This window comes from Ipomoea nil, unplaced genomic scaffold (genome assembly GCF_001879475.1).
Source record: "Ipomoea nil cultivar Tokyo-kokei standard unplaced genomic scaffold, Asagao_1.1 scaffold0711, whole genome shotgun sequence".
NCBI classification, from domain to species: domain Eukaryota; kingdom Viridiplantae; phylum Streptophyta; class Magnoliopsida; order Solanales; family Convolvulaceae; genus Ipomoea; species Ipomoea nil.
Genome location: NW_017617139.1, coordinates 230001 through 252500, shown reverse-complemented (window position 1 = coordinate 252500; position 22500 = coordinate 230001).

The window sequence follows — 22500 nt, the reverse complement described above, 5'->3', positions numbered from 1 at the left end:
GGGAGGAGACGGTAGACCACCCACCAAGTGTTCGATAGAATGCCTCGTCCGACGTAGGGAACGAGAGTTTAGGTGTGACGCCACCTAATGATGGTGCCTTAGGTCTTCCTAGGTAAACCAAGCCAAATCCCAACTCTTGTCTACTTAAGACCAATTAGGCACAAAACCACAATCCCAATTCCATCCAAATCCCTGTTTTACTTGTTTATATTTGTTTCGTTGTCTTCCTAGGTAAACCAAGCCAAATCCCAACTCACTTTACCACAAACTACCAACACCCCACCTAGCACCTAGACCATCCTTGTTGATACGTTGTGACACTAGGTTGTTTGCATTTCACTTGCTCCGACTTGCCATCCTTGAGTTCGACACTCGGGAGTTTCTCAATTCCTGTTTACACCTTCACATTCCATCCCACGCGAAAATGATTCTATCAATGTTTCGGGGCTGCCGATATCTATCCATGCGCTAAGATCATGAGATTTTCACATGCAATTAAACACCCATCACCCTCGCTCTTACGAAGATCTGATAAGGACAGCCAACCGTTATGCAGAAGCAGAGGAGGTTGCTAGGAAAAAGAAGGATGAGGAGGAAGGTAGAAAGGGTTGGAAACTTGAAAAAGCTAGTCCACCCAACCAAGCACCGCATCCAAACAAGTTGTCCACAAGGAAAGGCAGAGACCAAGAGCGACCTCGCCTAGTCCCGCTGCGCCATTTGACCCCGATTACCCATCCTGTTAGTGTCATTTTAAAGCAAGCCGAGGAGATGGGAATAGTAGAATTCCCGCCGGAGTGTATGGAGGTCTCCCCAAACGCGGACCAAACCATGTACTGAAGGTTTCATAGGCAAGCTGGCAATGATACAGACGAATGCAACGTTTTGAAGAGGCAGATGGAGGAACTTATCCAGAGAGGGGCTACTTCTGACAGTTTGTCAAAGGATCCGGACAACAGCAACAGCCACAACGCAATCCACCAAAAAATGCCTGGAGGAAAGGTGATGGCTCAGAACCATCCACCTCGAACACCAAAAGAAAAAGAGAACATGACCAGATATCTGAGCGGGACGAAAGTGAGAGAGAAGCATAGGAAGAGCCCATACAACACAAGAAGTAGACCATACACTTTATCTATGGTGGACCCGTGGGAGGCGATACGCCTGCGGAGAGGAAGAAGTGGAGCCGGAAATTGTACGTAGGAGAAGTGGTGAGTTTTCCAAGAGGAAAGAAACAGAAGTGAGAGGTCATCACCTTTTCTGATAATGATCTCCCAGAGGGTCCATTGCCTCATTGTGACGCACTGGTGATTGAGATGGACATCAACGATGTAATTGTGCATCGTATACTGGTCGACACGGGAAGCTCAGTCAATGTGATGTACTACGACGCCTTCACCAAATTGGGGCTACCTAGGAGCCAGCTCAAGAAGGTTTAAACACCACTCTCCGGCTTTACTGGCGATTTTGATGTACTACGGCGCCTTCACTAAATTGGGGCTACCTAGGAGCAAGCTTGACATGCAGTTTATGGTGGTAAGGCTCACGTGTGCGTATAACATCATATTAGGAAGGCCAGTCCTAGAGGACCTCAAGGCAATAGTGTCAATGAAACACTTGTGCATGAAATTTCCCACTCCGAATGGGATAGGGGGTTGTTAGAGGAGACCAGAGAGCAGCTCGTAGTTGTTATGTAAAAGCATGCAAAAAGATTGGCCGAAAAGATTTACAGGTCGATACCATTGCGGTGAAGATTTTTAAGGAAGAAAAAGCTTAGCCCCGTGCCAAGCCCATTTCAGAAATGAAAGACATAATTTTAGATCCCACAAGACCAGACCGAGTAGTGAAAATTGGCACCGCCTAAATCTAGAACTAAGGGCCCAGATAGTTGATGTTATCCATCATTTCAGCGTAGTGTTCGCTTGGGAGCCGGACGACATGCCAAGCATTGATAAAAGCATCATAACCCACAAGTTAGCCGTTGATCATAACGAGAAGCAAGTACATCAGCGGAAGAGGTACATGTCGGCGGAGCGAAGGGAGTTTGTAAAGAAGGAAGTGGTCGTATTACTTCAGGTGGGACACATAAAAGAAATCTACTATCCTCAGTGGTTGAGAACCATAGTCTTAGCCCCTAAATGATCGACTTGGAGGATATGTGTAGATTACACGGACCTCAATAGAGCGGGCCCCATGGACCGTTTTCCATTGCCAAATATCTATCAATTGGTGGATGAGACGGCGGTGTGTGAGCTTATGAGCTTTATGGATGCCTTCCGGGGGTACCATCAAATATCCATGCATGAGGAGGACGCCGAGAAGACCACCTTCACCACCCCAGAAGGTATACTGTGTTACTTGGTCATGCCGTTCGGATTGAAGAACGCTGGAGCCACTTACACTCCCAATGGTGGCAAATTTGTTTAAAACAGTGCTGGGGCGGAAAATGGAAGCATACGTGGATGACATGATTGTCAAAAGTCGCAAGGCCATCTCCCACGTCGAGGATCTCATCGAGGTATTTTCCATTATGAAGAAATTTAAATTGCGTTTGAACCCAAAAAAGTGCACCTTCACCGTTGATGGGGACAAATTTTTGGGCTTTATGGTCACTAGGAATGGAATTGAGCCAAACCTGGATAAAGTGAGGACTATCCTTGACATGGAGCCTCCGCGGTCCATAAAGGAAGTCCAAAGGCTCAACGGACGGCTAGCAGCCCTAGGCCCGTTTTTATCTAAGTCACCCAAGCGATCCTTCCCTTTTTTCCAAATCTTGAAAAAGAATAAAGGGTTCAAGTGGACTCCGGACTATCAAAAGGCTTTCGAGGAATCGAAAAAAATATTTGTTATCACCTGCCTCTAGCTTTGTCGAAGGCCCTGGAAGTGACGGAGCAGGTAGAGACCGAAGATGGAGGGTGGTGGACTTTGTCTACAGACGGCTCCTCTAGCACCAAAGGTTGCGGTGGAGATGTGGTGTTCGTCACTCCAGAAGGATTCCGCGCCTACTACGCCATCCGGTTCCATTTCAAGTTATGTAACAATGAGGTGGAGTATGAAGCCCTCCTCAATGGGCTACGACTAGCAGCAGGACTACGAGCTAAAAAGGTTCGAATTCGTTGCGATTCCAAGTTGGTAGTCGGCCAGGTGTCGGGGAAGTACGAAGCCTACGAAGGAAGCATGCAGAAATACAGGGACGCGGTGTTGAAATCTTTGCGCCAATTTGAGGGATACAGGATACAGCAAGTGCCAAGAAAACAGAATGCCGACGCCGACATGCTCTCCAAACTAAGCAACAGAGTCCCAACCATATCCGGAAGATCACTCGGATAGAAGATCTTGAAACTTCAAGTATCGATGTTTCGTAGGTCTGCCCTGTGCAAGCTAGGGAGCCATGTTGGATTGATCATATCAAGAGGTTCAAGGCGGATGACTCCTTACCGCAGGACGAGGCGGATGCTAAGCTAACAAAATTGCGGGCACCCAATTATGTCATCTCGAATGATAAACTGTACAAGCGCTCCTACAATGGCACATTATTGAAATGTCTATACCCGGATGAAGCCGAGTTGATGATGAAAGAAGTTCATGAAGGGGTGTGCTCTGCGCACCAAGGCCGTACACCATCGCGCGACGCATCATGCTGCAAGGGTTCTTTTGGCCCAAAATGTGGAAGGATTGTGCAGAATATGCAAAACGGTGTCCTAAGTGCCAAGAATTCTAGGCGTTATTAGGTCGGCCTACAACCAATTACACCCCGATGAGTACCACAATTCCTTTTTCAAGATGGGGAATTGACCTGGTAGGGGCCCTTCCCACAGGGTCCGGAAGCAGAAAATACATCATTGTGGTCATCGACTATTCCACTAAATGGGTGGAGGTCGAGCCCCTAACAAGCATCACCGCAGCCAGTTGCACAAAAATTTGTAGAAAAAATATTTTGTGCCGCTTCGGTGTTTCCCCCCAAGTAATCACAGATAAAGGTCGGTAGTTTGAAGCAAGGGAATTCTTGGAGTTCTTAACGGGATGGGGTATCAAGCATAGCCGAGTAGCAGTCTCTTACCCTCAAGCGAACAGACATGTGGAAAATGTGAATAGAACCATCCTCGATGGCCTCAAGAGAAAATTAGAAGTATCTGGTGGAGATTGGGTGGAAGACCTTGACAGCATTCTTTGGGCCTATCGCACAACACCAAGGAAGGCCACTAGAGAGACTCCATTTGCACTCGCTTATGGATTTGAAGCTCGGAGTTTAGTGGAGGTGATCATACCTAGTAGAAGGGTGGAGGAGAACGAGTGAGGGCATAATGAACTCCAACAAAGGATAGATCTGAATTTCTTAGATGAAAAGAGAGAAGTGGCATTATGTAAAATGAAGAACTATAGTCGTCAGCTAAAATCCTATCATTACGCGAGGGTCCGAACTCGGTATTCCAAATCGGCGACTTCATGTTGCGAAGCAGGGAAGCTAGCCAACTTTTAGAAGGAGGAAAATTCGCAAAGAAATGGGTGGGGCCTTACATCATCGAGGAAGTCATTCGTCCAGGAACGTACAAGTTAAAGACTGTAGGAGGGAGGATGGTCGGTCGAATATGGAACTCGAAACACTTGATTAGGTATTACCAACAACATTTTGTAATCATGGTCCACCCAGATCTATGAATAATATTTTGTAATCGTGGTCCACATAGATTATTTGCTTAAATAAATTTGTTAAAATCTCTATGTGCAACTGAAATCAATGCTCCACAGCGTCTCAAAAAAGAAAAAAAAAAAGGCCGATATTTGGCCGAGGCCGCCTCGACCAGGCCAAACTGGCTGCTGTAACACCCCTGATTTACAAACTTTTTAAAACTTAAATTCAAACGATAAACATCTAATCATCAAGCAATCAAAGGCGGAAGCTAATTAAAAACCAGGAGGCGTTATGCCACACCCATAAACCATGGGTGCATAGGCTAAGTCTGCAGCTATTCAATCAAGACAATAACAAATCTAAGGCACAGAGGCCACGTCTAATCAAGGCTCACAAGCCCAAAACATAACAGTTTAAGGAAGACGAAAACTACTCTAGCTACTAACAACGGCTAGCGCGCTCCACAACTATGCAAAACCTGTAAAATCAAGGGATAACACTCGGTTAGCGAATAATGCTGGCAACCCATCAATACGCGTTAAATAGCATAGTATAGGTCATTTGGAACTGAGGAATACAATATATATCATTTTAAAACCAAGGAAGGAAGTCAACGCTAAAGACTCATCACACTCTCAACAAGAACGAGGATCATCAACCTCCTCATGACACAAGACCACAGACATCATAGACAACTCAACTCGGGATGTAGCCTACCATTCACAAGGTAGAGTACATCAAGACATGCATATGCAAGGAAGTACAACAAGTCACATAATGACACAATCATGTTTCAAGTTCCAACCTTATCCCTTAGAACCACCCTTAGGGCTACCCCCGGCCTTATCTCATTTCCAACCTGTACCTCCGAGTGCCACCCTGTACTTCTGAGTCCAACCTTCCGGTCTGGGACCGTTGTTCCCCACCAATCTACACCACCAATCAGAATACCACCGATCTCAAGTACACGAGGGTATTGTTCAATTCATAGTCATAAACCACCGATCACATGTGAGAAAATCTCAAGTCACAAAACCACCAATCTCATTCATAGTCACACATGATCATCATCATCAAGAGGATTGAGGCTCATCAATAGTCTCAATCAAGCATCAACAAAGGGTACAACGATTTGTACAAGATAACGTCATAAGAATCAATCAAGAGATTTCAACAAATTCATGAGACTATACTCAACAACAAGGATTACCATCCAACATCAAATGATTGGCAACACGAGTTGCCAATCCTCAACAAGAAGGAACAAACCATACATACTAGCATATCAACATCAAACTAGCATGCTCATCAAACGGTTAACCCAAAAGGGTTCCAACGAACCTTGAAGACTCATATTAGCCCAACGAATCACAAAGTTGGACCCTTAGCATGATTCAAGACACCAAATCCTAACATTGATTCCTAACACACCGTTCTAGACATACGAAACATCAAGGAGACTCACAAATAGTCCAATAATTCAGCAACGGGAGGTCAAGACATCAAATCCAAGAAGAAAAGAATCACGGGGAACAAATCCCCGCACATCACAATATTATTCACCGCGGGTGGGGCCACGGGTAGACCCCCACCCGTGGTCCTGCCCACGGGTACACACCCGAAAGCCACATTTTCCCCGCGGGTGGGGCGGCGGGTAGGCTACTACCCGCCATTTCGCCCGCAGGTACACCCTGTACACCAATTTTCCTTTGAGGATTTTCATCATCAAGGTCAAGTTCAAGTCCAAAACACCCAAAATCTCACACACAACTGAGATATGACTTGAACCCAAGAAATAGCCAAGCAATGGCATTCAAGAAACCTAAAAACAAGCTCTAAACATGCATCATCACATGATCATACATAAAATCTCACAAATCACATCAAGAACATCAAATAGAAGCCAATAATCATCATTTAGGTAAGAAAATAGGTTTTGTATAGCATGGGTTACCTTTGTAGACCAACAACCACTCTTTTCCACCCTCTTAATCCTTTCCTAGAGCTCTTCTTCCTCACCAACTTCTTACACAAGCCAAAATACAAGAAAGATTCTAACTTTAGATAAAGACACCCAAAAGATGGCTAAAAACACCAAAAAGCTAAGAACTTTACCCTTTCCTATGCTCAAGAAGAAGAAAGTAGGAATCTTGATGGAAGATCTTGCAAGGCTAGGACGTTCACCTTCTTGCATGAAGAGTAAGCTAGGTTATTTTCGAGAGAGGCTAGTGTAACACCCCAGATTTTCAAGACATTTAAAACTTATATAATAAAGGTGAAATCCCATTAATTCCCAAAAAAAGTAACATAAAGAGTACGGGGTGCTATGCCACACCTGAGCTAGAGAACTCAGGTGCACAGGCTAACTAACTAATATCCTTAATGAAGTAAATGCATAACGTGGCACGCAGGCCGAAAGGGAAACTATCTACTTCTACGCTCCAAGATCTAGCGCGCTCCAGTGACTTATTCTTCTGTGCCTGAAAGCCAAATATATCTGTTCAGCGAGAGATGCTGGTAACCCACTCCAACGCGTTGAAATACAATACATATATATATATATATATATATATATATATATACATATATATACGAAAAGTCATTTCGAAGCATGAAGATATATCCTAAGAGACTCTAGCTTTCAAATCAGGGGGCCGACTCGACAAATAGGGGTACACATAATCTACAGACATAACCAGCATATACGATTTTCACATAGGAAGCAGTCATAGATAAGCACAACTAATAATCCCAATTAAGTATTTCTAGCAAGAGCCCTATAACAGTCACAACATCAATCCTTCTTATCTCATCATATAGCACAATTTTTTGGCGCCACAGCACCAATCGCATGCCCATACATGAGGGACAGCGTATATAGCTCTGACACGGCCCCGCAGCACCCTGCCCCGTCTCACAATACGGAGGGGTCGATCGCAACCGACCGATGAACCGCAGTTCTAAATAATATTTATATACCTGACCGGTCTTTACTAGCCTGGTTAACAGTTGTGATGGTTCTCAACCCATTCAACTGACCGTATAGTGGACCTTTGTCCTATATAATATTTATATACCTGACCGGTCTCTACCAGCCTGGTTAACAGTTGGGATGGTTCTCAACCCATTCAACTGCCCGTATAGTGGACCTTTGTCCTATATAATATTTATATACCTGACCGGTCTCTACCAGCCTGGTTAACAGTTGGGATGGTTCTCAACCCATTCAACTGCCCGTATAGTGGACCAATGTCCTATATAATATTTATATACCTGACCGGTCTCTACCAGCCTGGTTATCATTTGGTATGGTTCTCAGCCCACCCGACTGCCCGTATAGCCCGATTGATCTCAACCAAATCGGGGTAACATGCACACCTAGCACATAACAAGCACATGCAACCCACATTAACACATTGGGAAGGGGGAGAAAACGTATAACAAAACCTATGCGTGATCCTTCACATACTAAGAATATTCCTAAGGGATTCATACTTCTTTCACATAGGTCAACGGGATACCAATTCAACTAGCATGCAATATATAAGACTCATACGAACTACGAACGGTACCCGAAAATCAAACTAGACATATGCACGATAGATGGAGTCCGTTGGGACACCACGGGGGTCGGGGGAACATCAAACGGGGAAGCCGGGATCCCGAAGTGTGGGAATTTCCAGCGGGTAGCCGGTGGGTGGGGGTTCACCCGCCGGCTGCCCGCCGGTGTTACTGTTCCGGGCAGCGGGTGCCCGGCGGGCAGCTGCCCGCCCGCCGGCTGCCCGCTGCCGGAGCTCCCCTTTTTTGCCGCGGGTAGGTGGCGGGTCCCCTACCCCCCACTGACTCTTTTTCACCAAAAACGCCCCGGGAACCTTTGTGGAACCCGAAACCATGCTTAGACACTTTCAAACGCAATTGATAGCACACGTAGACAATTAATGGATCAAAATCAAGAAACATACGGCACATAACCTATCATGCTTTTCTAAACATAATCAACATCCAATCATGCGAATTCCCACCCAATATACCATGGATAATACCATACGAATTCCACGATATAACCTAGGGTTCTAATTATTATAAAACAACAAGAACACAATTCATCAAGATTCGGTAGGAATATCATATAAATACCAAGAACATCATATAATCATTAAGAACATCAAGAACACCATATAATCATCAAGAACGTCATATAATCATCAAGAACACCATAATTATCAAGAACCTCTCCTCATCAAGATCACCCATGGAATCATCCCATCAAACATCAATAATAATATCACAAATAAACAATACAAAATATTATGGGGAAATCCTACGAGGGGAATCATAGCTATGAAAATAGGTTTTGTTGAGACATGGGTTACCTCTTAGCCTTAATAAATTCCTTGGCTATGAAGGATCTTTCTCTAAGCTTTCTTCTTTCTTGATTTCTCCTAAGGGGATTCTTGGAACTTCTTGTGTGGTGAGAGATTATGGTGGTGAAAGATCTAGGTGCCTTCTATATCCCTATTTATATATTTAAGACTCCTAATTAGGGCCTGAATGGTATGGGTTTACTAATTCTATTCCTTATAGGACTAAGGACTTGTTTTAGGGATAAGGGTCCATGGTCCATAGTGGACCATATTAATTAATTAAAGAGAATCCTAATCATAATCTGAATAGTAAAAGGCTTACTTCCTTTATTCCTAATAGGCCTAAGACTCTCATTTAGGCAAGGGTGCACAGTTCATGGTGGACCTCATTAATTAATTAAAGGGAAACCTAACCGAATTAAATCATATTTAATTATTATTAACGGGATTTAATTAAATAATTAATCCGGAATTGAAGGCTGTAACACGGGGTGTTACACTCTCCCCCCCTTACGAGAAACTTCGTCCCCGAAGCTTAGAAATCATTGCGGGGGTAGCGAGTCAAAGGTAGTACGGTGGTCCTATAGAGAAAGTATTCTGCGGGGAAACTGTATAATTGTATGTCTATGTGTGCTGCGTTTTTGGGAATGATCTGGTTTAAAGGGCTAAGAGAGTGGGTTTCAAACCTAAGGACAAAGTGAATTTAGGAATTAGGATCAAAGTTTTCAAGGTTGCAACTTAGGGTGTGAGGTTGCCACCTTGTATGGAATCGTTAAAATAGGGAATCAAGAATGTGGTTTGAAGGTAGAAAGGGTTTTGAAATAAGGAGGGTGCCGATTTCCCGAGGGGGGGGGAAAGGAATTCAGCTAGGATGGGTTAAGGGTTCTCGATTTTAAGTGACTATTCTGGTTTGATGCTTTGATCCCGACGTATTGACAAACTGATGATCCTTCTTCCTTGGTATTGGCACTTGCTTGACTTTAAGATCCTTGTTAGACCTTGCTTCCCAGGCTAAAGTTTCATCCTTCTCTCCTATCTTGAGGGAATCTCCCGTGATGATTTAACACTTACTTCGTTAATGCGTCCAAGGTCTTGACCAAGTTTGGTCAACCAAGCCGATCTCTTAGGGCGCACTTCCCAAATTCTTCCCAAAGTCTCTTGGGAGTCGATAAGCTTTGGGTTGACTTCTTCTTATTGAATTTCATCTCTTCTTTAGTGAGTGAAATTCTTAGTAAGACTTCATGTCTTCTCCGAGGTTCGGCTTGTTGTGCCCTTTTGTGTTACTTTTAATGATGAAGGTGTCCTTGCATGCTCTTTTTCTTCTTGAAGCGCAGTTGGTTACCTAATCTCGTTGTGGAATGACTTGGTGAGTTTACGAGTCATCTCATTTCCTTGTGGGTCCTTAATGACCCTTGAGATCTTGGCACAAATGTGCTCTTTACTTTTTTGCCTAGCACCACGGGCTACGTCGTTCTTGATTCCATACAACTTGTAAGGAGTCCTCTGATTTGCTTGAACGAAATCCATGGTTTGGAGGAGTCCCGATCCATCCTTAGCATTTTGACTTTTAATGCCTTTGTGAGTCCTTAGCACGAGTTCCCAACTCGTCTCCTTGGTCTGCACAATCCTTATGCCAATCATCCCTAGTCGGTTGCATCGTAGAATCCAACTTCAACTCCACGTGTAATGCAATTGGTTGTGCTTTTCCGATGGTGTCTTGCGTGTCAAGGTCTTTTACCGATGACACCATGTTTGGGCGACCCATGGTTCCTTACCTAAGACTCGCTTTCATCAATCGAGACACACAAGTGCGCCACGAATCAATAAAACGAGGGGTTAAGAAATCAGCACATTGTACCAGTGGGCGCGAGGTGGGCGGTCGTCCGCCTGCCAAGCTCCTGTCACTGTCAAGGTCCCACCAAGGTCCCGTCCAGGACCCGTTAGGGTCCCATCAAGGTCCCGTTGGGGACCCGCGGGAAGGTGACTAGGAAGAGTGAATTTCTTTGGGAAAAATCCCAAGAATGCACCGATTCAAGTCCCGACAAACCCCATGCCCATGTGCACAATAAAAAGGTACTTGAATACATAGGATGAACCATCATATAGTTTTATTGATCCTTAAGTACGAGTTATAGATGAGTCAAGACTCTCGCATGTTCTTTCCGTTCAGTAGGTCGGGTCCGGTTTCCAATTAGCAAACTCGTCACCTTCACCGGGAAGTTGGTTATAAGCCAACTTTGTCTTTTCTTTGCTTGATTGATGACAAGCCTTCTTGGTTTTTCTTGGAGTTCGGCTTGTCGCTCGTTCTTTGTTCAATCCTTTGGTGACCAAGTGCTTGGTGATGCGTTTCTCTTCCTTGGAATGCATTTGATTGACTGCCCTTTGACGTCGCATGGTGTTTTGGCAATTTTGTGTGTTACATGTACTTCTTACGGTGCCTTAAAACCATCAAGGTCCTTGTTCCAAGGTAAGGCCCTTATTGCCGGGAAGCTCTAGTTGTATGATACTTTCTATGCGTCTGTGTAAATCTTGCATTGCACTCCGTATAGGTAATGCCTCCAAATTTTCAGTACGAATACGATGGCGGCTAGCTCGAGGTCGTGGGTGGGGTATTTTCTTCGTGGGTTTTGAGTTTCCTAGATGCGTATGCTATTACCTTGCCTTTTTGCATTAGCACGCACCCCAACCCCTTTTTGGACGCGTCACCGAAGACCTCGAACTCTTCCACCCCGGAGGGGATGGCTAGTACGGGTGTCGTGGTTAACTTATCCTTCAATTCCTAAAAGGCTGCGACGCAGTTATCGTCCCATCGGAAAGGGGTCTCCTTTTTCATGAGTTTAATGAGAGGTTGGGCTATCTTGGTAAAGTCGGGTACAAACCTCCTGTAGTAGCCAGCCAAGCCCAGGAAGCTTCGGACCTCTGAAAGTGAGTTCGGTGTGGACCATTCCTTAACGGCCTGGGCTTTGGTGGGGTCCACCTTAATTCCTTCTTTGGTTATTACGTGGCCCAGGAAGGTCACGCTGTCTTTCCAGAATTCGCATTTGGAGAACTTAGCGTATAGCTGGTGCTCTCTTAGAGTTTGTAAGGTTATGCGGAGGTGCCTTTCATGTCCTTCCTTGTTTCGGGAGTAGCCTAGGATGTCGTCAATGAATACAATGACGAAGTCATCCAGGTGGGGTCGGAATACTCGGTTCATGAGGTCCATGAGTATGGCGGGTGCGGGGTAGAGTCGTCCTTGTAGCCGTGCCCCTAGGTACTCTTAGTTGAACCCCCAGTTTTTGCCCATAAGTTCTTTGTGGACCTATCAAAGATCAACCTCGTGTGGCATTCCTCTGGGCATTCTCCTAACCCGAGGATTTTGTTGAAGGTTCGGATTCATTCTTCGAGGAGCGTGGGATCCTTGACTGTCTTCTTATTGGCGCCATGCTGCTGGTTTTCAGGGTCAATATTTATTGTAATGATGAGTCAGTGTGCTGCACCCTTACCTTGGTGTGGTAAGCGTAGGGGGAGTTCTTTTAGAGAGGGATAAAGTGAGGGGAGGTTATGTGTAGGTTTCACAATCTCACCGCGCGTCATAAGATTCCTGAATCCTATGTTCCTTAATACCTAGAGTTCAAGCCTAATGTCCTAAAGTCCGGTCTTAAGAGTATTATCCTAGTGTCAAACTTAGGCTCTGAAACCAACTGTAACACCCCAGATTTTCAAGACATTTAAAACTTATATAATAAAGGTGAAATCCCATTAATTCCCAAAAAAACGTAACATAAAGAGTACGGGGTGCTATGCCACACCTGAGCTAGAGAACTCAGGTGCACAGGCCAACTAATATCCTTAATGAAGTAAATGCATAACGTGGCACGCAGGCCGAAAGGGAAACTATCTACTTCTACGCTACAAGATCTAACGCGCTCCAGTGACTTATTCTTCTGTGCCTGAAAGCCAAATATATCTGTTCAGCGAGAGATGCTGGTAACCCACTCCAACGCGTTGAAAGACAATACATATATATATACATAGATATACGAAAACTCATTTCGAAGCATGAAGATATATCCTAAGAGACTCTAGCTTTCAAATCAGGGGACCGACTGGACAAATAGGGGTACACATAATCTACAGACATAACCAGCATATACGATTTTCACATAGGAAGCAGTCATAGATAAGCACAACCAATAATCTCAATTAAGTATTTCTAGCAAGAGCCCTATAACAGTCACAACATCAATCCTTCTTATCTCATCATATAGCACACTTTGTTGGCGCCACAGGACCAATCGCATGCCCATTCACGAGGGTAAGCGTATATAGCTCTGACACGGCCCCGTAGCACCCTGCCCCGTCTCACAATACGGAGCGGTCGATCGCAACCGACCGATGAACCGCAGTTCTATATAATATTTATATAACTGATCGGTCTTTACCAGCCTGGTTAACAGTTGGGATGGTTCTCAACCCATTCAACTGCCCGTATAGTGGACCTTTGTCCTATATAATATTTATATACCTGACCGGTCTCTACCAGCCTGGTTAACAGTTGGGATGGTTCTCAACCCATTCAACTGCCCGTATAGTGGACCTTTGTCCTATATATTATTTATATACCTGACCGGTCTCTACCAGCCTGGTTAACAGTTGGGATGGTTCTCAACCCATTCAACTGCCCGTATAGTGGACCTTTGCCCTATATAATATTTATATACCGGACCGGTCTCTACCAGCCCGGTTAACAGTTGGGATGGTTCTCAACCCATTCAACTGCCCGTATAGTGGACCTTTGTCCTATATAATATTTATATACCTGACCGGTCTCTACCAGCCTGGTTAACAGTTGGTATGGTTCTTAGCCCACCCGACTGCCCGTATAGCCCGATTGATCTCAACCAAATCGGGTAACATGCACACCTAGCACATAACAAGCACATGCAACCCACATTAACACATTGGGAAGGGGGAGAAAACGTATAACAAAACCTATGTGTGATCCTTCACATACTAAGAATATTCCTAAGGGGTTCATACTTCTTTCACCTAGGTCAACGGGATACCAATTCAACTAGCATGCAATATATAAGACTCATAAGACCTACGAACGGTACCCGAAAATCAAACTAGACATAGGCACGATAGACGGAGTCCGTTGGGACACCACGGGGGTCGGGGGAACATCAAACAGGGAAGCCGGGATCCCGAAGTGTGGGAATTTCCAGCGGGTAGCCGGTGGGTGGGGGTTCACCCGCCGGCTGCCCGCCGGGCAGCGGGTGCCCGGCGGGCAGCTGCCCGCCCGCTGCCGGAGCTCCCCTTTTTGGCCGCGGGTAGGTGGCGGGTCCCCTACCCCCCACTGACTCTTTTTCACCAAAAACGCCCCGGGAACCTTTGTGGAACCCGAAACCATGCTTAGACACTTTCAAACGCAATTGATAGCACACGTAGACAATTAATGGATCAAAATCAAGAAACATACGACACATAACCTATCATGCTTTTCTAAACATAATCAACACCCAATCATGCGAATTCCCACCCAATATACCAAGGATAATACCATACGAATTCCACGATATAACCTAGGGTTCTAATTAATTTTAAATCAACAAGAACGGAATTCATCAAGATTCGGTAGGAATATCATATAAATACCAAGAACATCATATAATCATTAAGAACATCAAGAACACCATATAATCATCAAGAACGTCATATAATCATCAAGAACACCATAATTATCAAGAAACTCTCCTCATCAAGATCACCCATGGAATCATCCCATCAATCATTAATAATAATATCACAAATAAACAATACACAATATTATGGGGAAATCCTACGAGGGGAATCATAGCTATGAAAATAGGTTTTGTTGAGACATGGGTTACCTCTTAGCCTTAATAAATTCCTTGGCTATGAAGGGTCTTTCTCTAAGCTTTCTTCTTTCTTGATTTCTCCTAAGGGGATTCTTGGAACTTCTTGTGTGGTGAGAGATTATGGTGGTGAAAGATCTAGGTGCCTTCTATATCCCTATTTATATATTTAAGACTCCTAATTAGGGACTGAATGGTATGGGTTTACTAATTCTATTCCTTATAGGACTAAGGACTTGTTTTAGGGATAAGGGTCCATGGTCCATAGTGGACCATATTAATTAATTAAAGAGAATCCTAATCATAATCTGAATAGTAAAAGGCTTACTTCCTTTATTCCTAATAGGCCTAAGACTCTCATTTAGGCAAGGGTCCACGGTTCATGGTGGACCTCATTAATTTATTAAAGGGAAACCTAACCGAATTAAATCATATTTAATTATTATTAACGGGATTTAATTAAATAATTAATCCGGGATTGAAGGCTGTAACACGGGGTGTTACAGCTAGAGTGTTTGAGACTTAGGGTTGAATGATGAATGAATGAAATGTCTTGCTAGGGTAGGTTGAATAACAATTCATGGGTGAAAAGCCAATTTTACCCATACTAAGGTTAGAAAGACAAGGGGACAAGGGCACAACTCATGAAGCACAAGGTACACTCAATAGATTTATGTGACTAGTCAAATTCTAGTCCTTCAACTATTAAATTTCAGGAATTTTAGAAATGAATTAGCAAAGAAAGCTTGGATTAATTCTTCAATTAATCCTCAATTAGTATTTAGATTTACGGGCTGTCACATCCTCTCCCCCTAACAAGAATCTTCGTCCCCGAAGCTTGGGCACGACGGGTTTAACAAAAGATTGCAACAATTCAGAGATGCGACAAAAGATGACGGGATGTAAATAAACAAGGCTCCAAAGATTAAAAAAAAATATTAAAAAAAAAAAAAAAAAAAAAAGATGTAAGGTTTCAAGAGTCAAGAAATGCAAGGTTTCAAAGCAACGAAGGAAACTTCTCAAGCAACACCACCACTAACACAACCTTAAGGACAACTATTACCCATCCTAAGCCAAGAACAAACTAAACTCGATCAAAGTAAGGCAACTAAGCAAACTACTAAAGCATCTAACTAACAACTAAAGCAAACAAGAGAGCACCACTAAACACACAACTAACCAAGCAACAACTACCAAGTCGGCAAACAAAACGAACGAGAAAAGAAACGAGCTTACCCCAAACTCCGGCCTAGGAGGAATCATCCTCATAATCCTCGGCTCTAGCCCGGCTAGAACTAGCTTCCAACCTATCCAGCCTCTGATCCACAGTGACAAACTGAGCCTTCATGAAGGAGAAACCTTCCTCAACCATTCGATTCTGCTGACGAAGGAGGACCACCACACGTTCCTCGTGGGTCATGGCATCATGCTCTTTCTTTGTCCTCACCTCTTTTCTTCTTAAGCTCTCCTCGCTCTCGGTGTCGCTTTCCTCAGCTTCCTCTTCCTCTTCTTCTTCTCCATCTTCTTCTTCTTCATCCTCAGCATTCCCTCCCAAACTCTGTACCACCTGATTCAGCTTCCCAAGTGGGATCTGAAGCTGCTCAACCAAAGAACTCCTCTCGGCAGCGGGTTTCCTTGCGACTTCTTCAAGAGTGATGTAGTCACCATTATCCAACTGGAACAGATAGTTCTGGAACTGCTCAACCAAAGATACAAGGTTGGGGGTAGCAATAAGGTTGGAACCTGGCATAAGGAAGGCATATCAACTCGTGATGGGTGATGTCACGAGGGCTTGTGTAGCCGTTGTTATGAGTTCTCTTTCTTGTGACGTGTGTAGTCACGGGGGCATGTGTTGCCTAGGCATGTGTTGTCATCGGTCTTGTCTTTATCCTTTGTGTTGTGGTTATCCTTTGTGGTTTGGGATGTGTTCCCGTTTCCTTGAGAGTGTTGAGTCTTGTGTTGACTACTGCTCTTGGTTTTGTACCTATATACTTATGTATTCTGTTTCGAAATTGGCTTTACAACTTATATCTTACTTATGTATGTTATTTCACATGTATTGGTGGGTTACCAGCATTATTCGCTGACCGGGCGTTGTCCGCTGTTTTATTGTTTTCTTTCAGGTGATGTCTAGGCGAGTGCGCAGTCTAGTGCCTGTTAGCGTAGCTTCTCCCGCTTGTTTTATGGCCTGTGTGCCAGTTTAGTTCTAGACTTTTGAGACTATGGATTAGTTGTAAACAATGCAGATATTGCCTTAACGTTCATCCTTGTTGGTGAACGTGGCATAACACCCCGTGTTCTTGGAATTATGTTTATCTAAGTTATCTTTCAGTCTTCCGTTGTGTTTGTTGTTTAGTTCAGTTATCTGCATGTTTAAGGCTTTTAAATAGCTTATTTTTAGGGGGTGTTACAGTTGGCATCAGAGCCTAGGTTTGAGCCTAGGAAGGAGTTAAGTCTAGACTTTCTAAGTGGCTAAGTGTGGTTTGAGACCTTTAAGCGACCTTAAGAATCTAAGTATTAGGCTTAGGACTCTAGGTTGCGCGGTGAGCTTAGTGTTTCTTTCTGTTCTTTGCTTGTTTGCTATCTTTTGGTAACCGTGTTGTTATTGTAGAAGTTTGCGATGCCTCCTCGTCCCCGAGCTCGCACCCCGGAGACCCCAACGAACGAGCAGCTCGCTCAGAATCTCCACCAGCTGACGCAGACGATGCAGACGCTCAGTGAAGCCTTGCTGAACAACAACCACGTTGTGCTGCCTCATCAACCTGCTGGGCACCGCGATATGGGTCGCTTGTTGTCGGGACATAGGCCGCCAACCTTCGCGGGTGAGGAAGACCCGGTGGTTTTGGAAGAATGGATGAGGGTGTTCAACAAGATCTTTGCGGTTGTAGGTTGTCCCGATGAGAAAAGGGTAGAACTGGCAACGTTCTACTTCTGCCAAGAAGCTGATCTGTGGTGGGTCCACGAGGGTCCGACCTTCCTTGAAGAGCCTGAGTTCGGTTGGTCCGCTCTTAAGGACAGGATGCGCGAGAGGTTTTACCCAGCGCATGTGCGAGCCGCCATGTTTGATGAGTTCCTTCACCTGTAGCAAGGGTCCCTGTATGTGGTCGAAAACCACAAGAAGTTCTTGGAGTTGGCGTGCTTTGCTAGGATGCTTGTGCCTACGGAGCTTGCTAAGGTTGAGAGATTCGTTGCCGGTCTGAATTATGAGGCACGAAAAGCATTAACGGTGAGTAGGCCAAGTTCCCTTAAGGATGCGTATCTGAGCGCCGCGGATCTGTATCGCGTTCAGCAGCTTCAGAAAGGATCTTATGAGCTAGCTAGGAAAAAGGTTGAGAGCGGAGGTTCTTCCACCTTTAAGAAGCCACGACCGAGTTTTCAAGCCAAGAACGTGTCATCTTCATCTCAAGGACCTAACCGGATGGAGCTAAGGGATCAAGCCAAGACGGTTGATTGTCGAAGATGTGGGAAGGTGCACGCTGGCCAAGATTGTCATGGCAAGTGCTTCGGTGTTTCCGATGTGGAGATCGTGGTCACAAAGTTGCGGAGTGTCCCCAGCAAGCCGGTCAGAAAGCGTTGCCACCACCCCCCGGGAGCTGGAGGAGCCCAGGGAGGTAGTTCGGGTCGTGGAGTAGTTGGAGCTAGGCCGAGAGTCTTCGTGATGGGGCGTTCGTTGGCAGAGTCTGAGGGTCAAGCCGGTCAGAGAGCGTTGCCACCACCCCCGGGAGCTGGAGGAGCCCAGGGAGGTAGTTCGGGTCGTGGAGCAGTTGGAGCTAGGCCGCCAGGGAGAGTCTTCATGATGGGGCGTTCGTAGGCAGAGTCTGAGGGTCTGGTGGAGGAGGAGTTGGTAGGTAATCCTATCCTAGCCTATCCTTGTTTTTCGCGAACGTGTTCGTCTATTTGAGTTACTTGGCAATCCTTGGTGTCTTGAGTGTTACCTTGTTGTCTATTTGAGTTACTTGGCAATCCTTGGCATGTTTTTCTTTGGAGTTAGATGTAAACTCTTCTTGTTAAGTGACTTCCTTAGTTTGCGAATAAGTTTCGTTGTGAAGTTAGCCATCCATCTTTGGAACGAATCGTGTTGGGGTTAATCCTACAATCCTTACACTTAGTTGTCTTTGCAACCTTTCCTTGTGAACCCTCTAAATTTTTAAATTGTAACCCTTGAGTTTCAAGCCCAGGCCTATTCTTTACTAACCCAACCTCTAAACCACTTGAGCTAATTGTCTTTCTTGGAACTTACTCAATTTTAATTCCATTTAAACCATAAATCCTCATCTTTACCCAAATCCCCAAATTAAATCATCTTTTCCCCAATTTTCCCCAAAATCCCTAAATTCCCAAATTTTCTTCTCTCTTCTTCCCTACCCATGAGCAGCCGAGACCCAACCCCCCACCCGTCGCCTCACCTGCAACCCGCCACCCCCACCTGCTGCCGACGCACCGCCGCCGCACCGTCGCAGTCCGCCACAGCCGCCGTCTACCGGAGTCTCGACATCGACCTACTGCGTTGCCGAGAGAGAGAGAAGTCGAGCGAGAGAGGGAGAGGCAGCGAGAGTGAAGAGGAAAGAAGGAGGAGTTGTGGGCTTCTTTTGTTGAGCTTTGGGTCATCTCCTACCATGCCTAGAAGGTCAAACTTAGCTAGAAAAGCAGAATGGGTGGATGCCCATTATCTCGTTCTTGAAGGTAAAGCTTTTGATCCAGAATCTTTTCCTAATTCTTTGTTGGATATGCTTAGATTTCAAGGTTTGTTGGATGGGTTTCTCGCCATAAGGGCCGAGACTTACCCGAGTTTGGTTAAGGAATTTTATCGTCACATGGTTGTGACAAAGGAGGGTGGTAAGCTTGAGATCACTTCTAAAGTGAGAGGTGTGAAGGTTGTGTTATCTGAAAAGAGGCTGGCTCAGCTTTTGAGTTTGACTGCTTCCGGAGTTGCTCAGTACAGTGGTCATTCTTGGATTAGTACGGATACCATGGGGTACCGGGATTATTTAAGTTATCTGTTGGGCCGTACGAGTGGTTTCATTCAAGCTTCAAGGCCGGAGAAAAAGTGGTTGTCTGTGGAACAGAGGATCTTGGTTATGTTAGTATCGGATTGTTTGTTGCCTAATAACAACAAAAGCAGTTTGTTGGGAAAGTTGGAGTGCACCTTTGCCTTTTGCCTCAAGAATATGGTTAAGTTCAACTTTCCAGCTTTGATGTTGCAGCATATGGTTTTCTATCGGGATCATAACCGGAAAAGCCTACCGTATGGGATGGTGTTGAGTTGGATTTTGGTTAGAAAATGTGTAAGTGTGGATGGTTGTCTCCCGAAGGCCGTGGGAAAGATGGTGTTGGATGCCACCAATCTTCGGAGTTGTAATCTATTTCAGCTAGATGATGGTGACTACATCACGCTTGAAGAAGTGGCAAGGAAAGCACCTGAAGAGAGGGCAGAGTTGGCAACGGAGCTTGGGATCCATGCCGGGAAGTTGAGCCTCGCAGTCCAGAGTTTGGGCGGTGACGAAGAAGTTGAGGAAGAAGTAGGCCAAGAAGAAGAAGTGGAAGCACCGGAAGCTGCCAAAGCTGAAGAAAGTGATTCGGATAGTGAGGAAAATCGAAGAAGGAAAGAAGCTCGCACGAAGAGGGAGCATGATGCCATGGCGCATGAGGAGCGCGTTGTCACCTTGCTTCGCCAGCAGAACAGCATGATCGCAGAAGGCTTCGCGTTTATGAAGGCGCAGTTCGTCGCAGTGCACCAGAGGTTAGACCAGATCGAAGCCAGTTCTAGCCGCACAGGTGAAGACGAAGAGGAGTCTGAGGAATTCGAGGAGTCGGAGAGTGAGGAGTTCTAGCTTGTGTTGTGGTAATCCTGTTTGCATTTTCCTTGTTGTTGTTTTCTTCTTATCTGTTGTTAGTTTGGTAGTAGTTTGTTGTTTGCCTTGTGTGCTTGTTTTGCTTGTTGCTTTGTTGTTTAGCTAGCTTAGTAGTTGGTGTTTGGAGTTAGTTGTCTAGTTCTTGGTTGCTTTCTAGAAGTTGGTGTTTGTGTTGAGGCTAGAGTTCTTGATGCTCAATCTATCCGTTTGTTAAAACTCGTGCCAATCCTTGAATTGAAATACCTGCTTTCTTGCTTTGGAATACTTCATTTCCTTGAAATCTTGTGGAATCTTTTGGAGTCTTTGACCAAAAGAGTTTGTTCTTGAACCTCTTGTCAATATGTTGTTTCTTTTCACCGTTTGCTTTTAATTCGTCGTACCAAAGCTTCGGGGACGAAGCTTCTTTGAAGGGGTAGAGGATGTGACACCCCAAAATCCAAATCCAATTAAGGGATTAATTGAGTAATTAATCCTATTTCAATTTGTAATTTAATTCCTTAAATTTCTGAAATTTAATAGTTGGGGACTAATAATTTACTAGTCAACCCCAAAGTCAAAGTTGTACATTGAGCTTTGTAAGGAGTTCCCTTGTTCCTTACACTTCCTTATGTTAGTAAGGATATTCTTGACCTTTCACTTGTTGTTGGTAATGTAACCTAACCTAGTAAGACAACTTTCATTCTCTCCTTACACTTTTCTAAAAATCTAGCTCCACCTTCTCTCTAAAAGGTGAGTAGCTTTTCTTCCAAGCCAAGTTAGAACCTTGCCAAAACTTCAAGCCGCATCCAAGATTCAACCTTTCTTATATTTGGGCATCTAGGAGGGTAAGATCTAAGTTCATCTTGTGTTTTTGGTTTTATCTAAGGTGTCTTTTCTTAAAGATAGGATCTTTATGATCTTTTGGTATGTTCTTGAAGTGGGTTTGGAAGGTGAACCTTGTGAGGAGCTTGTTGAGGTGTAAAGTGAAGTCTTTAGTCTACAAGAGGTAACACATGCTCTACAAAACCTACTTTGCTTACCTATATGTGATTTCTTGGATTCTACATGTGTTTTGCTATGAAATGTGAGTGTTGATGCATGATCTTGTGAAAATGCATATTTAGAGCTTGTGTTTAGGGTTCTTGTGTGTCATTGCTTGACATTTCCTTTGATTCAAGTCATTTTGTTGTGTTTGGTGAGATTTGGCATGTTTTGGACTTGAATTTGAGTTTGGAGATGAAAATCCGTGAAGTGTGGTTTTGTGGTACAGGTTGTACCTGCTGGCGGAACGGCGGGTTGGAGGCCCACCCGCCGCCCACCCGCGGGGTACACTTTGTGAAGAAGCCTGTACCCGCGGGCAGGACCACGGGTAGGGGCCTACCCGTAGGCCCACCCGCGGGTACACAAGTTGTGGTTGTTGGGGGATTTGTTCCCCGTGATTCTTTTGACTCGGTATTTGGTCTTTGGACTTCTCGATGTTCTTTTGTGGAACTATTTGAGTGTCTTCTTGATGTTTCGTATGTCTAGAACTATATGGTAGGATTCCATGTAGGTTTTGGTGTCTTGAATCGTGCTAAGTGTTCAACTTTGCGTTTCGTTGAACCATGATGAGTCTTGTGTGTTCTTCGCAACTACGTTTGGTTTATCCGTTTGATAAGCATGCTAGTTCGGTGTTTAAATGCTAGCGTGTGTGTTGTTTGTACCTTCCTATTGGTTGATGATAACTTGTGTTATTCATCGTTGTTGTTGTTGGACTGTGATCCATTCCTTGATTGAGTATGGTTTCATATCTTCGTTGTGATCCGTTGATTGAT